This window comes from Chiloscyllium plagiosum, unplaced genomic scaffold (assembly GCF_037043375.1).
Source record: "Chiloscyllium plagiosum isolate Xiang-an unplaced genomic scaffold, Cpla_swu_hap1 HiC_scaffold_40, whole genome shotgun sequence".
Taxonomy (NCBI): domain Eukaryota; kingdom Metazoa; phylum Chordata; class Chondrichthyes; order Orectolobiformes; family Hemiscylliidae; genus Chiloscyllium; species Chiloscyllium plagiosum.
Genome location: NW_028270178.1, coordinates 27,510,521 through 27,531,860, shown reverse-complemented (window position 1 = coordinate 27,531,860; position 21,340 = coordinate 27,510,521). Strand labels below are relative to the sequence as shown.

Below are 21,340 nucleotides of genomic sequence, written 5' to 3'. Positions count from 1 at the left end.
ATAATGTGATAGTAAAGAAGGATGCAAGGGAGACCCGGTGACATGAACCAAAGATACGGAATGATAGAGGGCAACTTGACAGAGAGGGATGTAGATTAGTCTTGGAGTCACAGAGCTGTATTTAATAGAAACAGACCCGTCGGTACAACTCTTCTATGCTGACCAGGTATTCTAAATTAGTCCATTCCCATTGGCCAGCATTTCGTCTATGTCCTCTAATCCCTTCCTATCCATAGATCCATCCAGATGCTTTTTAAATGTTATAAGTGCACCAGCCTCCACCATTTCCCCTGGCAGGCCATTCTATATACCATCCTCTGTGTGAAAAAAATGCCCTGTAGGTCCCTTCTAAATATTTCCCCTCTCAATGTAAACCTATAGCATCTAGTTTTGGACTCGCCCACCCCAGGGAAATGACCTTGGCTTTTCACATTATCTATTCCCCTGAATATTTTGTCAACATCACCGCTCAGCCTCCGAAGCTCCTGGGAGAAAAGCCCCAGCCTATTCAAACTCTCCCTATCGATCAAACCCCCCAACCTTGGCAATATTCTTGTAAATCCTTTCCGAATCCTTTCAAGTTTAGCATCTTGCCAATAACAGGGAGACCAGAATTGATCACAGTTTTTTTCAACGTGACCTCATATTTCCTATACTCAATGGATTTACCAATAAAGGTATATGTATCAAACACCTTCTTCACTATCCTGTCTACCTGCAACTCCACTTTTATGGAAATATGAACCTGCACTCCAAAGTCTCTTTGTTCGGCAACACTTTCCAGGACCCTACGATTATGTGTATAAGTCCTGTCCTGATTTACCTTGCCAAGATTCAACACCTCACATTTATATAAATTAAGGTGCATCTGCCAATCCTCTGCCCCCTGGCCCATCTGATCAAGGCACAATTGTCATCTGAGTTAATCTTCTTCGCTGTCCACTACAGCTCCAAATTTGGTGTCATTGGCAAACATCTTACTTGAACCTCGGATGTTCACATCCAAACCATTTATATAAATGACAAAAGCAGTGGACCCAGCACCGATCCTTGCTGCACACCACTGGTTACAGGACAGGATTATGATCGATTGATGAAACGTGAGGGAGTTAAACGAAGGTAAAAATGAATAAGTGCGACCAAACTCAGGGCAAGGAATGCAATGGCGGGCGGGCGGTGGGGAGGGGTGGGGGGAGGGGGAGTCGTGAGCATTTCAGAAGGGAGATTGAGTGGTTAAAAGTGCTGAATAGAGACAAAGTTGAGGATTAAGAGGATTGCACGAGGGGAAGGGAAGGGGTGCATGAGAGAAATGAGAATAGGGAAAGCATCAGGAAGCAAGGGAAGATCTTCAGTTGGTTACACCTCCACGATTGCAATTGTTCTGTGACACACAAATGTCAGCTTTGAATGGTCTACTCTCTGAATCCTTGTCCAAATCACCACATCCTCTCCCATTACCCAACCCCCTCCCTCCAGTATCTGCCGTGATCAAACCCAAGGTAGAAAAAAAAATAACTGAATGCTGCATAATACTTTTATTGAGCTTTTGGTGAGGCTACAGCTGTGAAATAGCTGCAGCATCAACTTCAGGATTGCAAAAGCGTTTGCAGGATTGGATCAGCAGGTATCAACACAGACACAGCACTTCCCCTAACAAGAACCGAATGATTCACTGAAAACAACAAATGCTGGAGATCACAGCGGGTCCCTCACCATCCATGGAGAGACATCAAGCTATGGTTACAAGTGTAGACTATTCCTCAGGAGAGCTGATAAAGGTTCGCTTTTGGACTTGGTTTGATCATTGCGTTCTATTATTCCATGGAATGTTCAGAGCGGAAGTGCGATTTTATAAGTTTGGAACACCTTCACTCTATCCTGTGATGTACATATGTTAACGATTAGGTTGAGTGAGAATTTCAGGCCATTCTTCAGCTCCTATCTGAATTTGGTCTGGGTCACGGCATAAATAGATCTCCTGTTACAGGAACTGAGAAGCTGCAGCATCATTGATGCGCATTCTTTAATAAACCGAGGGCCAGTGTAAGAGAAATAACTGCGGATACCAGCAATTCGTGTATAGATTTTATAAACAACCCGGGTCATCCATAGCAGGACAAAACTGCCAGATATACAGAAGAGGAAATTGATGGTTTTCCTTCGGTTCTCCATTTCTAAATCCTCGTGATGCTCTCTATTGCTCCGACCTCCAAGTTCCCTGCAGACACATTAGGATATGCCTGACCGTAAGGGCATTGAGCAGCAAAATTAAAAAGAAGGGAAGTACCGGGCTAAAAATAAAGTGAAACAACTACTATGCTGCCCATGCAATAGAAGTAAAGAAACTTGGTTTGTTTGCACAAGACGAGGGAACGTTGTCAATCACGGACTATGGTCCGATTGTAAAGTACTGGGGAAGAGCTTCCAAAGATCCCAGAGCAATCAGTGCTCCAACAACTATGGCTGCGGTTTTCTCTGTGCGATATTTTGTTTTCATCTTCTTGCAACAAGTCATCACAAATCGATTAACAGTGAAAGCAACTGTCAGCCAGACCAAAACCACCGTGACTGCAAATCCCAGGAATAACATTAGATTACAAACTGTAGTCATGTGCAGGAAGGAATGTGTAAAATAAATCACAATGATGGCAGTCAATATGGGATCCATGATAACACTAAGAAGATCAGCCACTGCCAATTCCACCAGGTAGTTAGTGATACACTTGGAGAGCCAACAGTTTCCTCAAGGCATAATCGCAATTATTACCACGTTAGCTGGAAAATAGAGAAAAGAAAATACAGAAATTTCCTTCAACCAGAATAACAGTTTACAATAAGTGAAGTTTCCATCTTGTACTATTGAAAAGTGTAAATAAATTGATTACTCTGTGGAAACCGTTTGCCATTACAGAAATATTCAGATAATAATTCTCGAAGATGAAATGAGACAGAAGTGAATTAAGTCAGTGGCAGATCATTGAAACAAATAAAACATTGACAGGCCAATAGCGATGAGGGAAAGGGATGTTTCCGCTGGCATTGAGTGAGAGTGTTGGGGAAGGGAGAGTTTTTTGAGGAGCTTGTAATTGTTTTAAATCTAACCTGGTTTTGTCGATGTCCTGGCATGCTCACGTCCAGAAGAATGTGTGGCCAGCTTGCTCTTCTTGTTCAGGAGTGCTGCCAGAGGCTGATGCAAATAATGGTTAAAAAAAACAGGAGATACAGAGTGACCTTAATGCTCATATTAGATTGCATCAAGTAACTACAGGCTGAGAAAATGAGTGAGATTGGAATGGAAACAAAGGAAAAGACATGGACGAGCTGGAACTGGTTATTGCAACTGCAGAAAACCTGAAGATGGGGCAGATGCAAAGGACACGATACGAAGAAGTGAGAAGATGGAATTCATAGGGACGGACTGCAGTAGAATTCTATCAGAAAGTTAATCCATACATTCCAGTAACAACATTCAATGAATACATGACATTACAGAACATTAGCGTGTGCTTCTGGGAACATGCCTCACCATAAATTTAGATCAGCGTCAGAGAGATTTCAACGTGCAATAATTCAACAATAAGTCACTTGCATTGAAAAATTAATCGTGATGTATTTATTTATTCAGTCAAAAGTAAAAGGTAGTTGTCTGAAACAAACTACAGAAAATAGAAACCTCACATTCACTCCGGCAACATCGTCCCAATAGTTTACGATCACAGATCCTCTCTATAATTATCCTGCACACTTCAGTCATCTATCCTTAACAACACTGCGGGATATATTTTGTTGTTACTTAAAGTACTCGATTTTTCTCTGTTTTCCATTCTCTTCGATACTCCTCCCTCTGCATCTTTGAATTGCGTATTTAAACGTGAGAGCAGTTACACTTTTTATGAGTGATCGTTTTACACAGACGAAATTCAACCATCTTGTAAATCCAATCTTCTTACGTTCCCCGTCTTCAATGAACTCACTCTAAGATTCAGCTTCTTTAATGCTGTGGTGTTTGGGAATAAGCAAATGATTCGATAGATCACCCAAGATTCTATCCATCCAAATGTATCACCCACTTCATCGAAAGTACATGAAAAAGGCAGAAGCAGAAGTCTTTTCCAGACAAAATCCCAATAACTGAAACACAGTCTTCTGGATTTATAATGTTTGATGTTAGATGGAATGATTCATTAATCAATGAATGATCAGCTTGACTCCTGCAATTGTTAATCTACAGATAGATAGAGTTCATAATTTTGAAAGATGTTGTGTGTAGCATTACATAAACCCGTTTCATTTTATAATGCAGCTCAACATTGGATTTGCTAAAGCGAATCTGAGAAGATGTATAAGAGTCAACAATAAGATGAAACATCTGAATCAAAGTCAGGTACACTGAAAACAGAAGCATATTTCACATGAGGAGCCGTCAAGATCAATTTAACCTCAGCTGAAAATGAACCATGTTACTCGTCAAAACATACATTCCGGTTTTTCCTCTTAACAAAAAGAGCATGCTCTGTCTCATTTATAATAATTGAAAAACGATCGTAGAAATATTGTCGGACAAGTTTGTTCCATTATATGAAACCACACACAGATCATTGGGCTCTCAGCAAAGACACATGATTGTTCAGATTCAGTACAGAGAGTAATCCAACAACAATATCACCGTTTGGTCAACAGATATCATTATGGACGGAATTAATCTCGAGGATACAGAACGAAAAGGGACGAGATTGTTGCTTGAATCAACTTTTGCTTCAGGACAGGTGTCTAACAGGGAGAGTAATATCAAGCACAGCAGCAGCACAGTTAACACTTAGGTACACTGTTACAGGTTAAACACCAGCTTACCAGGAACTCCAATGACTGCAAGGACAGAATACAAAACGGCTTCTATCCTGTACATTGAAAAATGCCCCATTTCTCTGGGAAGCAACAATCGTCCAACAAACTGAAACCTCTAGGAGGTGTTCTTCGACAATACAATATAAATGACCCCAACTTATACAGTGGATTGGTCTCCAATGACACAGTTATACGCATGATCATTGCTAGGGTTGTTTTTCAGACTGGAGGCCTGTGGCCAGTGGAGTGCCACAAGGATCCGTGCTGGGTCCGCAAAGTTTTGTCATTTACATAAATGATTTGGATGCGAACATAAGAGATGCAGTTAGTAAGTTTGCAGATGACACCAAAATTGGGGGTGTAGTGGATAAAGAAGAGGGTTAGAGCTAAAAATGTGTTGCTGGAAAAGCGCAGCAGGTCAGACTGCATCCAAGGAGCAGGAGAATAGACGTTTTGGGCATAAGCCCTTCTTCCTTCCTTTGTTGTTGCTTTCCAGAGATTTCAGTGCAATTTAAAGAGTGAGTAGTTATTGCCTGATTCTCCTTTCAATGGGCTGGCGATGTTGAGTTATCCTCTCGAATCGCGGCAATCCATGTGCTGTAGGCACAAAAATGATGTTGATCGGTAGGGTTCTGAAGATGGGTCTCAGGACTCGAAATGTTAATGCTGGCTTCTATTCCCTATTCATGCCAGACTTGCTGAGTTTTTCCAGAGGTCACTGGAATTGGAATGTTAATGCAGACTTCACTTCACTGATGATGCCAGACTTGCTGACTTTCTCCAGTAGTATTTGGTTTGGTCTTCTAAGAAGGTCAGGCAGCATCCAGGGAACAGGAGAATCGACGTTTCGGGCATAAGCCCTTCTTCAGGAATCCTGCTGACCTGCTGCGCTTTTCCAGCAACACATTTTCAGCTCTGATTTCCAGCATCTGCAGACCTCACTTTCTCTTCTAGGAAGGGCATTGTAAGATTTTGATTTAGCAGCAGCGAAGGAATGGTGGTATACTTTCAGAATACTGAATGGTATGTTGGAGGAGAGCTTACTTATGGTGTTGTTCACATGTGCGTGCTTCTTTGTGGACACAATGGATCATGGGTTAACTATACAACAGAAGGAGGTTTGATTCAGATTCTGACTTATTTAAGATGCTGGACTGGATACCTATCAACGAGGTTTTGTAGTCCCTTATATATCGAGTTTGATTTGCTGTTGAAGTTACACTTGGACAATGAGGGATATGGACAGTACTGCATCAGAATCCTGGCAGGCTAAACTCAAGATGACAGACACATCTCTTTCTCTCTATCTCTTCCCCCTTCTTGTTCTGTGCCTCTCTCTCTTTCGCTGTCTCTCTCTCTCTCTCTCTCGCTCGCACACATACACAAGCTCATTGATATCCTTTGATTTTGATTCGATTATTATTGTCTCATGTACCTAAGTACAGTGAAAAGTTTTGTTTTGCGTGCAATACAGGCAGACCATACCACACCAAGTGCGTCGGAGTAATACAACAGAGCGAGGAATACAATGATACACCCGCAGAGAAGGTGCACAGTGGGCGAGGTCATTATTACATTTAAAGTTTGAAAGGCCCATTCAGCACTCTAATAACAGCAGGGGAGAATCTGTTCTTGAATATTTCATTCCGCTATAACGTGCATTTCAAAACCATAGATTCACTTTGAAACGATTGATGAACTAGGGACACTGTTTCGAAAGCCCGACATTTTATTGGCTATGACGTGATGCCGGTCACATTAAGTGAAATGGTACTGCTATTACGTGGTTTTCTTATAACATGGGATTGCGCGCGAACAGAACAAACTGACTCCACGTTTTGGCGATTATACCCTCTATAATCTGTAGGGATTCTAAGGATACTATGCTCCTCTTCACTCACAGTTGCGTGTCAAATTCAGTACTAAATCCAAATATATTTGACAATGACACCACTGTAGTGGGTCAGATCTCAAACAATGACGAGAGAGAGTAAAGGAAAGAGATAGAGAGTGCAGTGGAATGGTGTAAAGACAACAATCTCTTCCTCAATGTAGTAAAATGAAGAAGCTGGTCATTGAATTCAGAAAGCAGAGTAGAAGTGGGCGGCACGGTGACACAGTGCCAGAGACCTGGAGTCAATTCCCACCTCAGGCGATTGACTGTGTGAAGTTTGCACATTTTCCTCGTGTCTGTGTGGGTTTCCTCCGGTTGTTCCGGTTTCCTCCCAGTCCAAAAACGTGCAACTTAGGTGAATTGGACATCCTAAATTGCCTGAAGTTTTAGGTGAAGAGTAAATGTTGAGGAATGGGTCTGGGTGGGTTGCACATCGGCGGGTCGGTGTGGACTTGTTGGGCCGACGGGCCTTATTTCCACACTGTATGTAATCTAAATCACGCCCCTTTCTGCATCAGTGATGCTGAAGTGGAGTGGGCTTAAAATGCCATGCCCATTGGAGTAAATATCATCAACAATCCATCCGGGTCTAGCCACATCAATGTTACAGTCAAGGAAGCACTCCACATAAATTGTTAACGAAATTCGGCATATCCACAATACCTCTGACCATTTTTTACAGATGCACTATATAATGCATTCTGTTTGGATGCATCAAAGATTTGTGAGTCAACTGTGCACAAGACCGAAATTCCAGGGAGTTGTGAACACAGCCCAGACCATCACCCAAACCAACCTTCCATCCATTGACTCTGCCTATATTTCCCATTGCTTCACGAAAGCAGTGAACAAAATCAAAGCGTCCTCCCTGATTATCCTCCACTCTCCACCCTCCACCCTCTTCCATCGGAAAACGACACAAAAATTTGAAAACCCGTACCAATAAATTCAAGCACAGCTTCTTCCTCGCTGTTATCAGAATTATGATCAGACCTCTCACTCAGTAATTTTGGTCTTTCTCTGCATCTCTCTGTAGCTGTAACACTATATTCTGCATTATGTTCTCCTACCATGATGTATGGACATAAGGTATGATTTGTCTGGTTAGCATGCAAAACAATACTTTCCACTGCATCTCGGCACATGTGGCAATAGATTCGTCGAGACATTGAGACATACAGCACGGAAACAGACCCTTCAGTCCAACTCGTACATGCCGAGCAAATATCCCAAACCAATCTTGTCCGATCTGACAGCACCCAGCCCATATCCCTCCAAACCCTTCCTGTTCAAATACCGGTCCAGATACCCTTTGAATGTTGCAATTGCAACAATCTCCACCACTTCCTCTGGCAGCTCATTCCACACACGCACCACCCTCTGCATGAAAAAGATGCCCCTTAGGTCTCTTTTATATCTTTCCCCCCTCAACATAAACCTATGCCCTCCAGGTATGAACTCCCCACCCAAGAGAAAATACCTTGTCTATTTACTCTATCCATGCACCTCGTGATTTTATAAATCCATATAAGGTCACCCCTCCAGCTCCGGCGCTCTCGGGAAAGCACACCTAGCCTGTTCAACCTCTCCCTATAGCTCAAATCCGCCAACTCTGGCAACATCCTTGTAAAACGTTTACAACCGTTTCAAGTATCATAACATCCTTTTGATAGGAAGGAGAACAGAATTACACGCAATATTTCAAAAGTGGACTAACCAATGTCCTGTGCAGCCACAACATAATTTCTCAATTTCAACACTCTGTCCAATAAAGGAAAGCATACCAAACGTCTTCATCACTATCGTATCTTCCGGTGACTCTATTTTCCAGGATTAAATCAAATCAAAATCATACTCTCGACTGTTTCCTGTTATGAGACCAAATGTAATTTGGAAATTCTCCAATGGTTTTTTTGGATTGAGAAACTGCATCAGTTTGTAACGTTGAATTGTTGTCAGATCTTGTCTAAGCTTAAGTTTACAACACATTGCCTCAGCTAAGCTCTTCAAACATTTAACCAAAGGTTCACACTTAGAAAAGACAACCTTTAGCACAGTGATGCATTGCTGATGCACCCACTGTTTTACTTAGAGATAGATGCTCATTGAATAGCCACAGACGAGTGAAGCAAGCCTCTAAAACAATAAATTTATAAAGATGGGAGTAATACCATTTAAATTGTGTTTTGAAAACAGTTCCGCGGTGAAACAGCTTTCAGTGTCGATCAGATAACTTGTACAGTTAGAATTTTGCAGCTTTCGGAGTTTTACAAGGCATTTGCAGCAGTAAACACGTAACTTCACAACTTCGGATGCGCATTGCGCTGTTTGCATTTTGTTTTTTATTAATGAACGATGCAGCAACCTCTGTTGCCAGGGGAATACCGCAGAGGATATTAATTATGGGTTGTGGCAAACCACTGACTTAAAGTTTAATCCAGGGAAACATTACAGAGCGAAGTGAAGCATAAATTCGTACAGAAAATGCATTATCCAACTGAAACTGTCCTGAAAATATACAACACTATCCTGGCTGTGATTGGCGTTCCTGGTAAGTGTTTTGCTGAGGAAAAGTGAAAATGTGTCTCTGAGCTACTTTCTGTGTTTTCTTTTGCCTGTGAGTGCTAATGTAACATGCTGGCAAAATAATCAGAATTGAGAGCAATGACATAATTTTGCACAGTCCAATATCCTGTTTTTAACAATACTCTTTTAAGATGGTGCTCAAGCTCACAATGTTATAAAAAAGCACGCAGCACCAGGTTATAGTGGAACATGGTTTATTTGGAACCACCAACTTTAGAAACGCTGCTTCTTCATCATGCAATGCTTCGAACGCTACTTCCTCCAAAAAGCCTGTTGGACTATAACCTGGTGTTGTGTGACAATTAACTTCATCCACCCCAGTCTAACACTGGCACCTCCAAATCAAACTCACAATAACATTATGTTCGTATTTCAGATGTTCCCTTTTGTAATTACGTCGCTGCTCAAAGTTACCCTCATATACCAATGAAATAGAGCTCAGTGTCGCAGTCCGACAAAAAGAAGAATATTAGATAGACTGAAGCTTAAAGTGTCAATTAAACCGGTTGGTTCACTTTCAGAAATGGATCAGCTGCCTCCATTGACCATGCCTAGCTGGGATTATTGTCGCTTTCACATTGTGCTGACTGTAGGTCACTAAGTAGAATGAATCTGATAGTTCTATTGTGAAACTTTCCATTCAATGGAGTGGTCATCACGTTTTATACATCCAAACAAATTCGAAATGAATTGAGAAAACGAAACTGATTGGAAATAATTGGTTGATGCTTGATCACTGCTGAACAAGTGAAACATATTATAACTAAGTTGTCAATAGCGTAAAAAACATACTTACTAATTTCTGAGACAGTAACAGCCACAGTATTCATATTCAATGAATCATGATGCCTTCCTCTGAGCACACGAAATGCATCTTAAATATATTTTTCTTGATTGTTCACCTCTAAAAGTTCATTCATAAGATTCTTAGAATTATAATGTCTGTGTATTATTCCTGACATGACATTAATATGAAACGTTAGTTGTGAAATTATTCACTATTATTAAACCATTTAATTCCTCTTTTCAAATCTCATTTTCTTTTCAAGTTTTGAACCATTATCCATCAGTTTATTCTGTTTACACCCTTTCACACCCCGAATGAATTACTTCCCCCTGAGCTTGGAACTGTCACCGAGAAGTTAACTAACACATTTCTCCATGTTGATCTTCCGTTAACTGGTGGAAGGCCCAGTCAAACCCAGCTGAATAAAATAATCAGTGCTTGGGATCTTCTCTGAGAGGATCCATCAGTCCCTATCCCTCTCAGCTTTCATCAATCATTTCCTGTTAGATACAGAGCGGCATTTGAAATTGTTTCATTTTGACTCATTGACACGTTCCTGCTGGAATTCTCTGTTAAACAACGGCTCGGCTCTAGAAATGAATAGCACCACATTTCCTGGTGCTAATCTGTGCGTGGAGACGCTGTGGTAAGGGATGTTTGCATGGCTGCTGGGTGTAAACAGTGAGGCATTGTTTTAAAAAATTCTCAAGGTCAGGTTCGTAGGAGAGTAGTCTGACACAGAACAAACGACCAAGAGGCGAGTCTGCTAGAATATGGGCATTTTATTCCCCGCAGCGTCGCCACAACGGGTCTGGCTTATACTCACTCTACATGTTACCAAAACTGGGAGCCGTCAGTTCTCGTAGAGCGGTTGCCAACAACCCACGCTCGGCGGTTAAACGTAACCCCGGAGCAGACTCTCCGAACTGGAGACTTTTCCAGCTGATATACTCTTTTCCAGATATAAACATTCATGTGAACAGCAGAGCAAGGCTAAAAAACACATTCCATTCTGGTTACATACAGATAAGAAGATTCACACGGGACTAAGCAACACCTCCATTCCGGTTAGATTCACACATGTATTGGGACATAATTTTTAACCGTTTCACCACATTCCACTGCTTGGAATTTTACACCACATTCCACTGCTTGGCCCAATACATGTGTTACATTATGATTCACACATGTATTGGGACATAATTTTACACCACATTCCACTGCTTGGCCCAATACATGTGTTACATTATGCTTAATTCAGTTCAATTCGTTTCAGTTAATTTCAGTTCAGTCAATTCAGTGTAATTCAATTCAGCTCAGTTCAGGTCTGTTCAGTTCAATTCAATTGTGTTCAATTCAGTTCCGTCCATTTCAATTCAATTTAGCTCAGTTCCATTTTGTTCCGTTCAATTAGATTCACTTCAGTTCCACTCAGTTCAGTTCAGTTCAATCCCATTCAATTCTGTTAACTCCGCTTCAGCTTTTTGGACATGCCCACATCCTCCGCTGTACCCCAGGCAAGGGGTTCTTCGGCAGGACTGGGATCCTTTCTCAAACAAACTGCCACGTACATGCCCACATCCATGCCATCCCGGGACGGTCGGGACCTCCACAGTTTGTTCTTCTGGTTTCTTAGTCTTTTTCCAAAACATTGTTCTGTATCAAAATCTCTCCTCAATTGCGATTGATCCTGCCGACTACGCCAAATGTTTTAAAAAATTCTCAAGGTCAGGTTCGTAGGAGAGTAGTCTGACACAGAACAAACGACCAAGAGGCGAGTCTGCTAGAATATGGGCATTTTATTCCCCGCAGCGTCGCCACAACGGGTCTGGCTTATACTCACTCTACATGTTACCAAAACTGGGAGCCGTCAGTTCTCGTAGAGCGGTTGCCAACAACCCACGCTCGGCGGTTAAACGTAACCCCGGAGCAGACTCTCCGAACTGGAGACTTTTCCAGCTGATATACTCTTTTCCAGATATAAACATTCATGTGAACAGCAGAGCAAGGCTAAAAAACACATTCCATTCTGGTTACATACAGATAAGAAGATTCACACGGGACTAAGCAACACCTCCATTCCGGTTAGATTCACACATGTATTGGGACATAATTTTTAACCGTTTCACCACATTCCACTGCTTGGAATTTTACACCACAGGCATCCCCACTAAAACCGTGTTGGTGTAGAACCTCTCATAGCTCTGGTGTTGCTGCGCTTGTGCATTTGTCTTTGTTCCAGTCTTATTCAGTTACTTTGTTAGACCCGGTACTACAATGGCTATCTTTGCATTATTCCCCCGATTAGCTCCATATGGATTCACTGCAAGGAATTTGTTTGAAGTTTCCATCACTTCCCTTTATTCAAAGGACCCTGTTTGATACTTGCCTCATATCTTTAATTTCTCCCATTCCATTTCATGCGATAATTTCCCACCAACATCATATTTAAACTCACCAACTCGTTGCCAACACAATCCCCATTCGTTTGACCTGTTTACACCACTGTTCATGCCAGTGTTTCATAAATATCGTCAGCCCTTTCCTTTCACCCATCCCCTATTTGCAGCCTTTCACCAGGTCAGATTTTTACGCAACATATGGAAAGCACATGGCCCCCTTGAGATATGATTTCTGACACTATGGCGAGTTCTAAACGTTGCCACTGGCTAGTTTTTCACCTTGATGGTTTGCACCATGATGGTCTGATCACAAAGGGTTTTTGGCATTTAGAGGGATGATCTGTGATGAATTGGCAGCTCAGTTCAACAATTCTGGTTGCTTTTGTATGCATTGTGGAATTTAATAGAAACAGCTTAGCAAAATAATTTCAGAAAACTCGACTCTTATTGCAACATTTCCTTTTGAACACACCTGCTGGGAGGTTTGAGTCTGTATGCCTGCCCAATTTCACTAAATGTGCAAATGGGAGAATTGTACTTGAACAGAGGTTGGTATCAAATGTTCTGAAAACGCTCGACTTCTGATTTGACAAAACGCACCCACTTTGTAACTAAAGTATAGAATTTATTGTTTAAGTGTGATGTTGTGCAATATGATGTTGAATTTAATTGTGATTCATTTTTGAACTTCCATCTTTCAGTTAATTTGGTGGCGATTATTATATTATCCCATGGAAAGTGCGGACTCTCTAACTGCACCACTCGCTACCTGGTGTCCATGGCAATAGCAGATCTGTTGTTTATTTTCACTGATGTAATTGTGTGGAAGGTTGCTTCTTATTATGCCCCATTGTGTTTCCTGTACCTCACCCCTGTGTGTCGCGTCACTAATGTGTTGCGCCATGCCGCTACAGATTGTTCCGTCTGGCTCACTGTCACTTTCACCTTTGATCGATATGTGACCATATGCTGCCAGAAATTGAAAGCAAAATATTGCACTGAGAAAACAGCGTGTGTAATTCTAGCAACTACATGCTCACTGCTGTGTTTAAAAAGTATTCCATTCTACTTTCCACTTGAACCTGCAAAGAAAATTGACGACACTGAATGGTTTTGTTTTGTAACACCAAGCTATTACACTGAGGCCGGATGGGCAGGATTTGATTGGTTTGACACGATTCTCACCCCTCTGCTACCATTTTTTCTGGTTCTGTTGTTCAATGTCTTGACAATCAGACACATTTTACTGTCTAGGCAAGTCCGTAAGGGATTGAAGGATCAAAGCAAGAAGGAGAACTACAGTGATCCAGAAATGGAGAGCAGAAGGAAATCTGTGATATTGTTATTTACCATATCTGCAAGTTTCATTCTTCTGTGGTTGGTATATGTATTGCATTTCTTGTATTATCGCATTACGGGCAGGAGTGGTAGAGATTATAACAATTCCGAATACATATTTAGTGAAGTTGGAGATACTCTTCAACATTTAAGCTGCTGCACAAATACATTTATTTATGGGGCAACTCAGTCCAAGTTCAGAAACCAGCTCAAGATCATTGTGAAATATCCATTTACATCCATTATCCAATTAGTCAATGCACCAAATTGATAAAATCAGCATAGTGATAGATTAGTTCTTCTCTTCTTCCATCAGTTCAAAGAAGGAAATACAGCTTTGCTGCAAAAGTATTAAAGTACTGGCTCATCAGATATACCAGAGCATGTTATTTTCTGAGTTTTAATTTGATCTGACATCACTCATATATACCTCTCCATTCAGTATATACTCTTCTCTCCTTCATTTCCTTGAAAATGGTATTTCCTTCAAAATCTGTGCAACTGTTTCTGCAGGTGCAAGTTTGTGTCCTTTGAAACTAAGTTATACCCTTTCCTTTAAAATGACATTCTTCCGAAATTAACAAAGATATCTTACATCACGCTTGAACAAGGACAGAATAAAATTTTAAACAATTGTTAACTTATATAACCACTCTACACTTGTTGTAACTTGTTCCATATCAATACAATAGAAAACAATACAACACAACAAGAAACCTTTCAGCTGACAAAACCTGCCTGGATCCTGATCCTTATTTAGACCCGTTACTTACTGCCCCCGCGCAGTTTCTATCCCCCTGCTCACCTCATATTCATGTGTCTATCAAAACATGCTCTAAATGTTGTTAATGTGCCTACTTCCACCATCAACACTAGAGTTACGTACCAGGCACCCATCATCATCTGTGTGAAAAACATCCCTGCACTTCTCCCCTCAACCTTCCCCCTTTCACTTTGAAGCTGTTCCCTCTTGTAGTTGACCGTTCCACCATGGGAAGAGCCTTTGACGATCCATCCTAATTATGCATCTCTTAATAATTGTGGATTCTAGAATTAGGGGGAAATAGGCTCGAAGTAAGGTCCAGACCTTTCAGGAAAGATGTGAGGAAACACTTCTACACTCAAAGGGCGTTGACATAACTCCACAGAGATCAATAACCCGTCACCAAGACACTGTTTACTCACACGTGGTGTCATGAAACTATGGTTGTCAGAGTTCCAATTTGTTTCTTTTATGAGAAAAGATTGAGACAGAGGCAAAGAGCAGTCTGTTTCAAAGCCCATAAATAAAACAGCTTGTTAGGTCTTGGAGTTTTTTTTAATATAATGTTGGAACAATAGAAACAGCCCGAATGGGTGGGGTAAGCTCCCACAGAACCAGGATTTTTACTTCTTAGCTTTTCAGAGGCAGTTACTGCAATCTTGAAGCTGTGTTTAGAAGCTAGCATTTGGCTTTCCTTGTTATTCTCTAGCTCTTTGAAAGTTTTGTCTTGGTATTTTCCCACCTGAATTAATGAACTACCTGTAAGCCAGATTATTTTACAAAATTCGCCTTTGCCAAGTGCATGTTTATGGGTTGTTATTATATTGGTACATTTACTGTTTAGTAGTCAAATAATCTATTATTCTGTTAAGTTTTCTCGTGGTGTTAAGCTATTCAAATTCCTTCTTCCTGTTGTTGTACTTTAACTATAGTGTATGAGTAAAGTGTATTTTCCTTCAAATCTATTGGTTTGGCCAATCGACTTTAATCTGGAACGCAATGCCTGACACTAGTCTTTACAAATAAGAAACATGTAGTTTATCAGATTACTTCTTAACATTGTTGAGGGGTTTTAATCTGGTCCATAACAATTGAAACTCCTCCACACTGAACCATCTCCCTCAGAGTCAGCTCTCAAAGTTAAGAGGATCCCTTCATATCAGAGGGCAGTGCTGCGTGATTAAACATGAAGGGGAGGGCAGGGATTAAATCAAAATTTATTTGAACAGGGAAATAATACCCTCCACTCCTTGATGTGCCCATCTCCCCCTGAACATCTCAAGGGCGTTGGTGGACACCACGTACTCCCCCAGAGACCCCCGGGCTCTGACATAGCCGCGGAAGAAAGGCAGGATACTAATACATTTTCTTAACAGAATCCCTAAAACTATTGGGTTTTTTTCAACCCCCACTAGCTGCGGTAGTGCATTTTTTTTCTCCCCAGCAACCATGTTGTGTGTGAGACGCAGTGAAAGACAAAAGCTGCATGAAGTTTTATTCAGGTTTCCACCAACAAGAAGAAAGGAAACTCCGAGTGGCCTGTGACAAGCAGTGCCCTTCGCATCAAAGGGCAGTGCTGCATGATCAAACAGTGAAGGAAATGACAGGGATTAAATCAAAATAGATTTGGACGGGAAATATACCCTCCTCACCTTGCGATGCCCATCTCCACCTGAACAGCTCAAGGGTGTTGGTGGATGCCACGTGCTCCTTCTGCAGAGTAACCCGGGCTCTGACACAGCCGCGGAAGAAAGGCAGGACACTAATACTTCTATCTGTCAGCTGGGGCTGCCTGATTGCACCAAATTCACAGCCCCAATCAGGGAAGTCATTTTCTATGACGTCATTACAATCACTACAAGTAGTAAATGTATGAAGCTCTCTTCCACAAAATCCATTTGATGCTAAAGTATTTGTTAAATTTTTGTTAAGCCATGTCAATTGGGTTAAGCCACAGAACAGTCATAATCCGAGTGAATGGCAGAACAGGCTCGAGAGGATGAACGGTCGACCCCTGTTATTATGTTTCTGTCATCGAAGGAAAACAGGGTCACCTACCGAGTCTCTCTCACAGCTAAAATGCTGCATTCCAGGCACCATCCCTGTGAATCACCTTTGCACTCGATCCACGGTAAGATCGAATATTATTTTCATCAACCTTTGTGTGGCTGGTTAATAAGGTTAGAGTAAAAGGGATTCAGAAAGAGTGAGCGAAATTACACCAAAATAGGAAGTGCCGTAGACAGTGAAGAAGATTATCTCACGAGTACAATATGACCTTGAACAGGGTGCCATCCACCAAAGCTTGTAGATGGAGTTTTACGTAGATAAATGTGAGGGATTGCATTTTAGTAAGGCAAACTAGGGAAGGATCAATGGTAGGGCCGTTCCCAAAAAATTCTGGGGTGCAAATGCATCGAAACGTGAAAACAGAGGCACAACAATACAGGGTGATGAAGAAAACATTTGGCATGCTTGCGTTGATTGGTCATCACATTATGTATAGGAGTTGGGATGTCAGATTATTGCTACACAGCACATTGGGGAGGCCACGTTTAGAATTCTGCAGACAATACTGATCGCCCTTCTTGAGGAATGATGTTGTTAAACTTGAGAGGGTGTAGAAACGATTTACATGGATTTTGTCGGGATTAGAGTGTTTAAGCTTCAGGGAGAGGCAGAGTAGGAGGGGACGTTTTCCCTAGAACATTAGTGATTTAGGGGTGACCTTTTAAAGGTTTATAAAATCATGGGGGACATATGTTGGATGAATAGCAAAAACCTTTTTCCTCGGATGGGCGTGTCCAGTAATAGTGGACAGTAGGTGAGAAAGGTAAGACTTACACAAACCTGAGAGGTAACTCCACACAGAGCGGGTGCATGTATGGAGAGAGCTGCCAGAGAGAATGGTGGAGGCAGGTACAAATGCAGCATCTAAAATGCACCTATGTCTCTGAGTGGTGAGTGCTTTTTCCTGAACATTTCATGAACAGAAAACGGAGACATTGCAAGGCCCTAAATTCCACATCAGTACTCATTACCGAACCAATCCAATCCAATGAATGAGTAAGTCAACCAGATGCGTGGGTAATTGCTGAATAACTCCTACCAGTACTGCTCTGGACAAGAATTCATGTTCGAAGTGCACTTTGTGCAACACGATAGATATGCACTTACAAGGAATTAACGTGTTTAATAACACTTTTGCTTTTAACGTATTGAATGGAGGAAAAGTCTACCTTTCTCCAGGTAATGTGCTTGAGTAGTTTCGACACTCTTTTATACAGCAGCAGCATTGGATGATAAAAATATTGTTTCCTTTTGACAAACACCCTTCATATTTCTGATCCACTACATTCAACTCTGTTGCCCTCACAGCAGTGTTTATCTTAATTTTCCTAGTTGTCATTGACATTTTAGTTGATCAGTATTTTCGTGGAGAGTTTTTTTCTGGACTAACTTCTGTACACCACATTAACTCCCTTGGACACGAAAATGTCATGAAAAAGGTGCCCACCTTGTTCCAAAGGAGCTATTGATTTTCTCTTCCACTCTTAGCACTATCCTTTCTGGGCCATGGAAGTCATCCTGAGCCATTGCCAACTGTACCCTCTTTATACTGGCAACTTGCTTTTCTTTCACTCTCCCAATTTCAATTGTTTGTGGGTTTGCGGAATTACAGAAATAAAGCATTAATTTCATGGATCAGCTCAATCATAAGCTACTCCTGCAGTTGTAATACTCTAGCCTTCAACAAGTTCTCAATCTTACAATGACTACTGATTGCTACCTTACTGTGAAAAATATCATTTTTTTCCCAAAAACGTGTTTTTGTATTATTCACAATGTTACGTTCAATGGTAAGCTGGTAGATAATAGGTTATTTGTATTGTTCTCATTATTGATCTTCACATACCTTTGTTAATAGGTAAGGAAGTATTCTAACAGGAACAGAAGGCAGTTAATTAGATATATAACCAAGGCTGACAGTCATATTCAGGGAAATGAATCTCGTTGTCTGGGGCTGAGAGTAAAATACACATGAATGACTCTAGGCTACTTTGGCAATTTGGAGGTGTCCAGACACCACTGTGCTTTCTGGTCTCAGCCTGTAGAGGACAGGCACACAATCAAATTAGAGTGAGTCACTCTAATAAGAGATATTTAGCCCATGAATTCTGAATACTTCAAAACAACATGATGAACCAGTAAAATAGAATATGTTTGCTTCATCACTATCTCCATCCTTTCAAATTCCAACATTTCCTTCATCTTTTTTCCCTTTTCTTGGATCTTTGGAGTTGTTTTTCGAACTGCTTCATCTCTTCTTCATGCTCAAACTATTTTACGTAACTTCTTCATGGGCAATGCAAATGATATTTTGGAGTGATCCCTGATATTCCACACATCCCAAATGTTTTGATAAAATTTCAATTCCCTTTATTTTCTTGGCTCAGACGGGCATTTGCACCTGTAAATCATTTCTCAGTTCAGCCTTGCATAAGCCTTGTAAATTAGTCAGTGTTATCTCCTCCCTCTGCTGCACAATTCAATCTACTTCCATTGCCATTTGATGTTTTTGTACAGCCTTTAATACAGGTCTGTGCTCTGCTTGCTAATGAATTACTCTCACACACATCCAACCCACATTGTCTACATTTAGAAATTCATCACAGATCTTCCAAACCTCTGTCACGGGTTGAACAGAAAAGAGGACACTCATAATCAAGTACATTTGCACAAATGAGCTGTTGCCACCCAGGTTGATAGTGCTGTGGGGACTATGGCCTGTCAACGACATTGCTGATCACAATTGACTCTCTTATTGGTAATCAACTTTCTCCACTTGAAAAAAAAAGTACACACCATCTATGTGCCATTAAATGTGCATAAATATGTTGCAGACATTAGATTCCCTACGTTGTGGAAACATGACATTCAGCCCAACAAGACCACACCAACCCTCCGAACAGGACCCCACCCCTCTGACTAATGCTCCTAACAACCTTGAAGAACTTAGCATGGCCAATTCACTTGACCTACACATCTTTGGAACGTCGGAGGAAACCCATGCATTCACGGGGAGAATATTCAAACTCCACACAGACAGTCGCCCGAAGCTGGAATCGAACCTGGGACCTAGCACTAGTGAGGCAACAGTGCGCGTCACCGTGCGACCCCATTCATGCATGCATCTTGGTATATGCAAGTGACTATAATGGATCAACTGCTTCACTTGACAAACCCTGGCCTCAGGATGTTATTCTGGCTGTGAGCGAATGACAAATACATTTATAAGGCAGAGTGTATATTCCATACATGTTTTCAGCAACTTCCTTTGAGCAAGCAGAAAATCATTAATTTATCATGTACTCAGTAACCTAGAAATAACTCAAACTGATCCTCTTCCTGGGTGAGCCCAGACACTGAATGCTGGCCTCCATTCGACACTGACATCTATCCAAGCTCTGCAGCCCTTGCTGACATCCTGAACCCAAACACTTTCCACGAGGGTTACTGTGCACTAATACTAATCAAGACCCCTGGTTATTTGATCTCCAAACCTAGGAATATTGTTTACAACTGTCAGTGTTCCAATGCAGCTCAGCCTGACTCCCACTCTGGTTCTCTCCTGACTGCGTTTGTCCCCATTGCGCAACACCGAGGCCCAGATATCCTGTAGAAACCACACTCAGAGGCTGCGGTTCTTAGATGTCGTGACCCTGTGGCCGGCCTCTGACCTCACAATGGGAGATTACCCCCCTACCCTGACTGAGAATGCGCTGTAAACTGGTAAACGGTCAACCATGTTTCAACGTGGTGCATGGCTGCTTACAGAGTCATCGAGATATACAGCACGGAATCAGAGCCTTCGGTCCAACTCATCCACACTGACTAGATATCCTAATCTAATCTAGTCCCCTTTGCCAACACCAGGCCCAAAACTCTCTCAACCCTTACTATTCCTATTTCCTCTCAGATGTCTTTTAAATGTTGTAATTGTACCAGCCTCCATCACTTCCTCTGGCAGCTCATTTCATACACGCACCACCCTCTGCATGAAAGAAGTTGGCCATGATGTCCCTTGTAAATCTTTCCCCTCTCACCCGAAAGCTATGCCCTCTGGTTCTGATCACTCCCATGCCAGCGAAAAGACCTTGTCCATTTATCGAATCCGTGCCCTCATGATTTTATAAACCTCTATAACGTCACTCCTTAGCCTCTGATGCTCCAGGGGACATCAGACCCAGCCTATTCAGTCTCTCCCTAAAGCACAAATCCTCCAAACCTGGAAACATCCTTGTCAATCTTTTCTGCACCCTTTCAAGTTTTACAACATCCTTCTGATAGGAAAGAGACTAGACTTGAATTGACCAAATACAATATCAGCAGTAATCTTTAGAGATTGAAAGATTAATCTGATGAAACAGTCTGTCCAGCTCGAGATATTGCTTTCCATTTGGACTGAATTGGTTTTCACACAGCTTGAAATAGATTGAAGAGTGATCAGGAATCAAGCAGATTAAACACAGCCATAACTAAAATGGAAGTAATCCTTCAAAAATTATTGACAAATATTATCCAGAGAAATGAAGACAAACACTCACCCGATCAGCTCCAAATCTCTGCGGGGCTGTATGAGGCAGGTGACAGTGGGGTTAATTGGTCTGTGACGGAATTTAATCCCAAATCAAGAACGTTCAATGACTGGTTTGTACTGACAG

At 41.5% G+C, this 21,340-nt stretch overlaps 1 pseudogene; it reads right to left on the bottom strand.

Moving 5' to 3' along the window:
* Positions 1 to 1,830: 1,830 nt before the first annotated feature.
* LOC148138420 (uncharacterized) lies at positions 1,831 to 4,921 on the bottom strand (annotated as a pseudogene).
* Between the last annotated feature and the right edge of the window lie 16,419 nt (positions 4,922 to 21,340).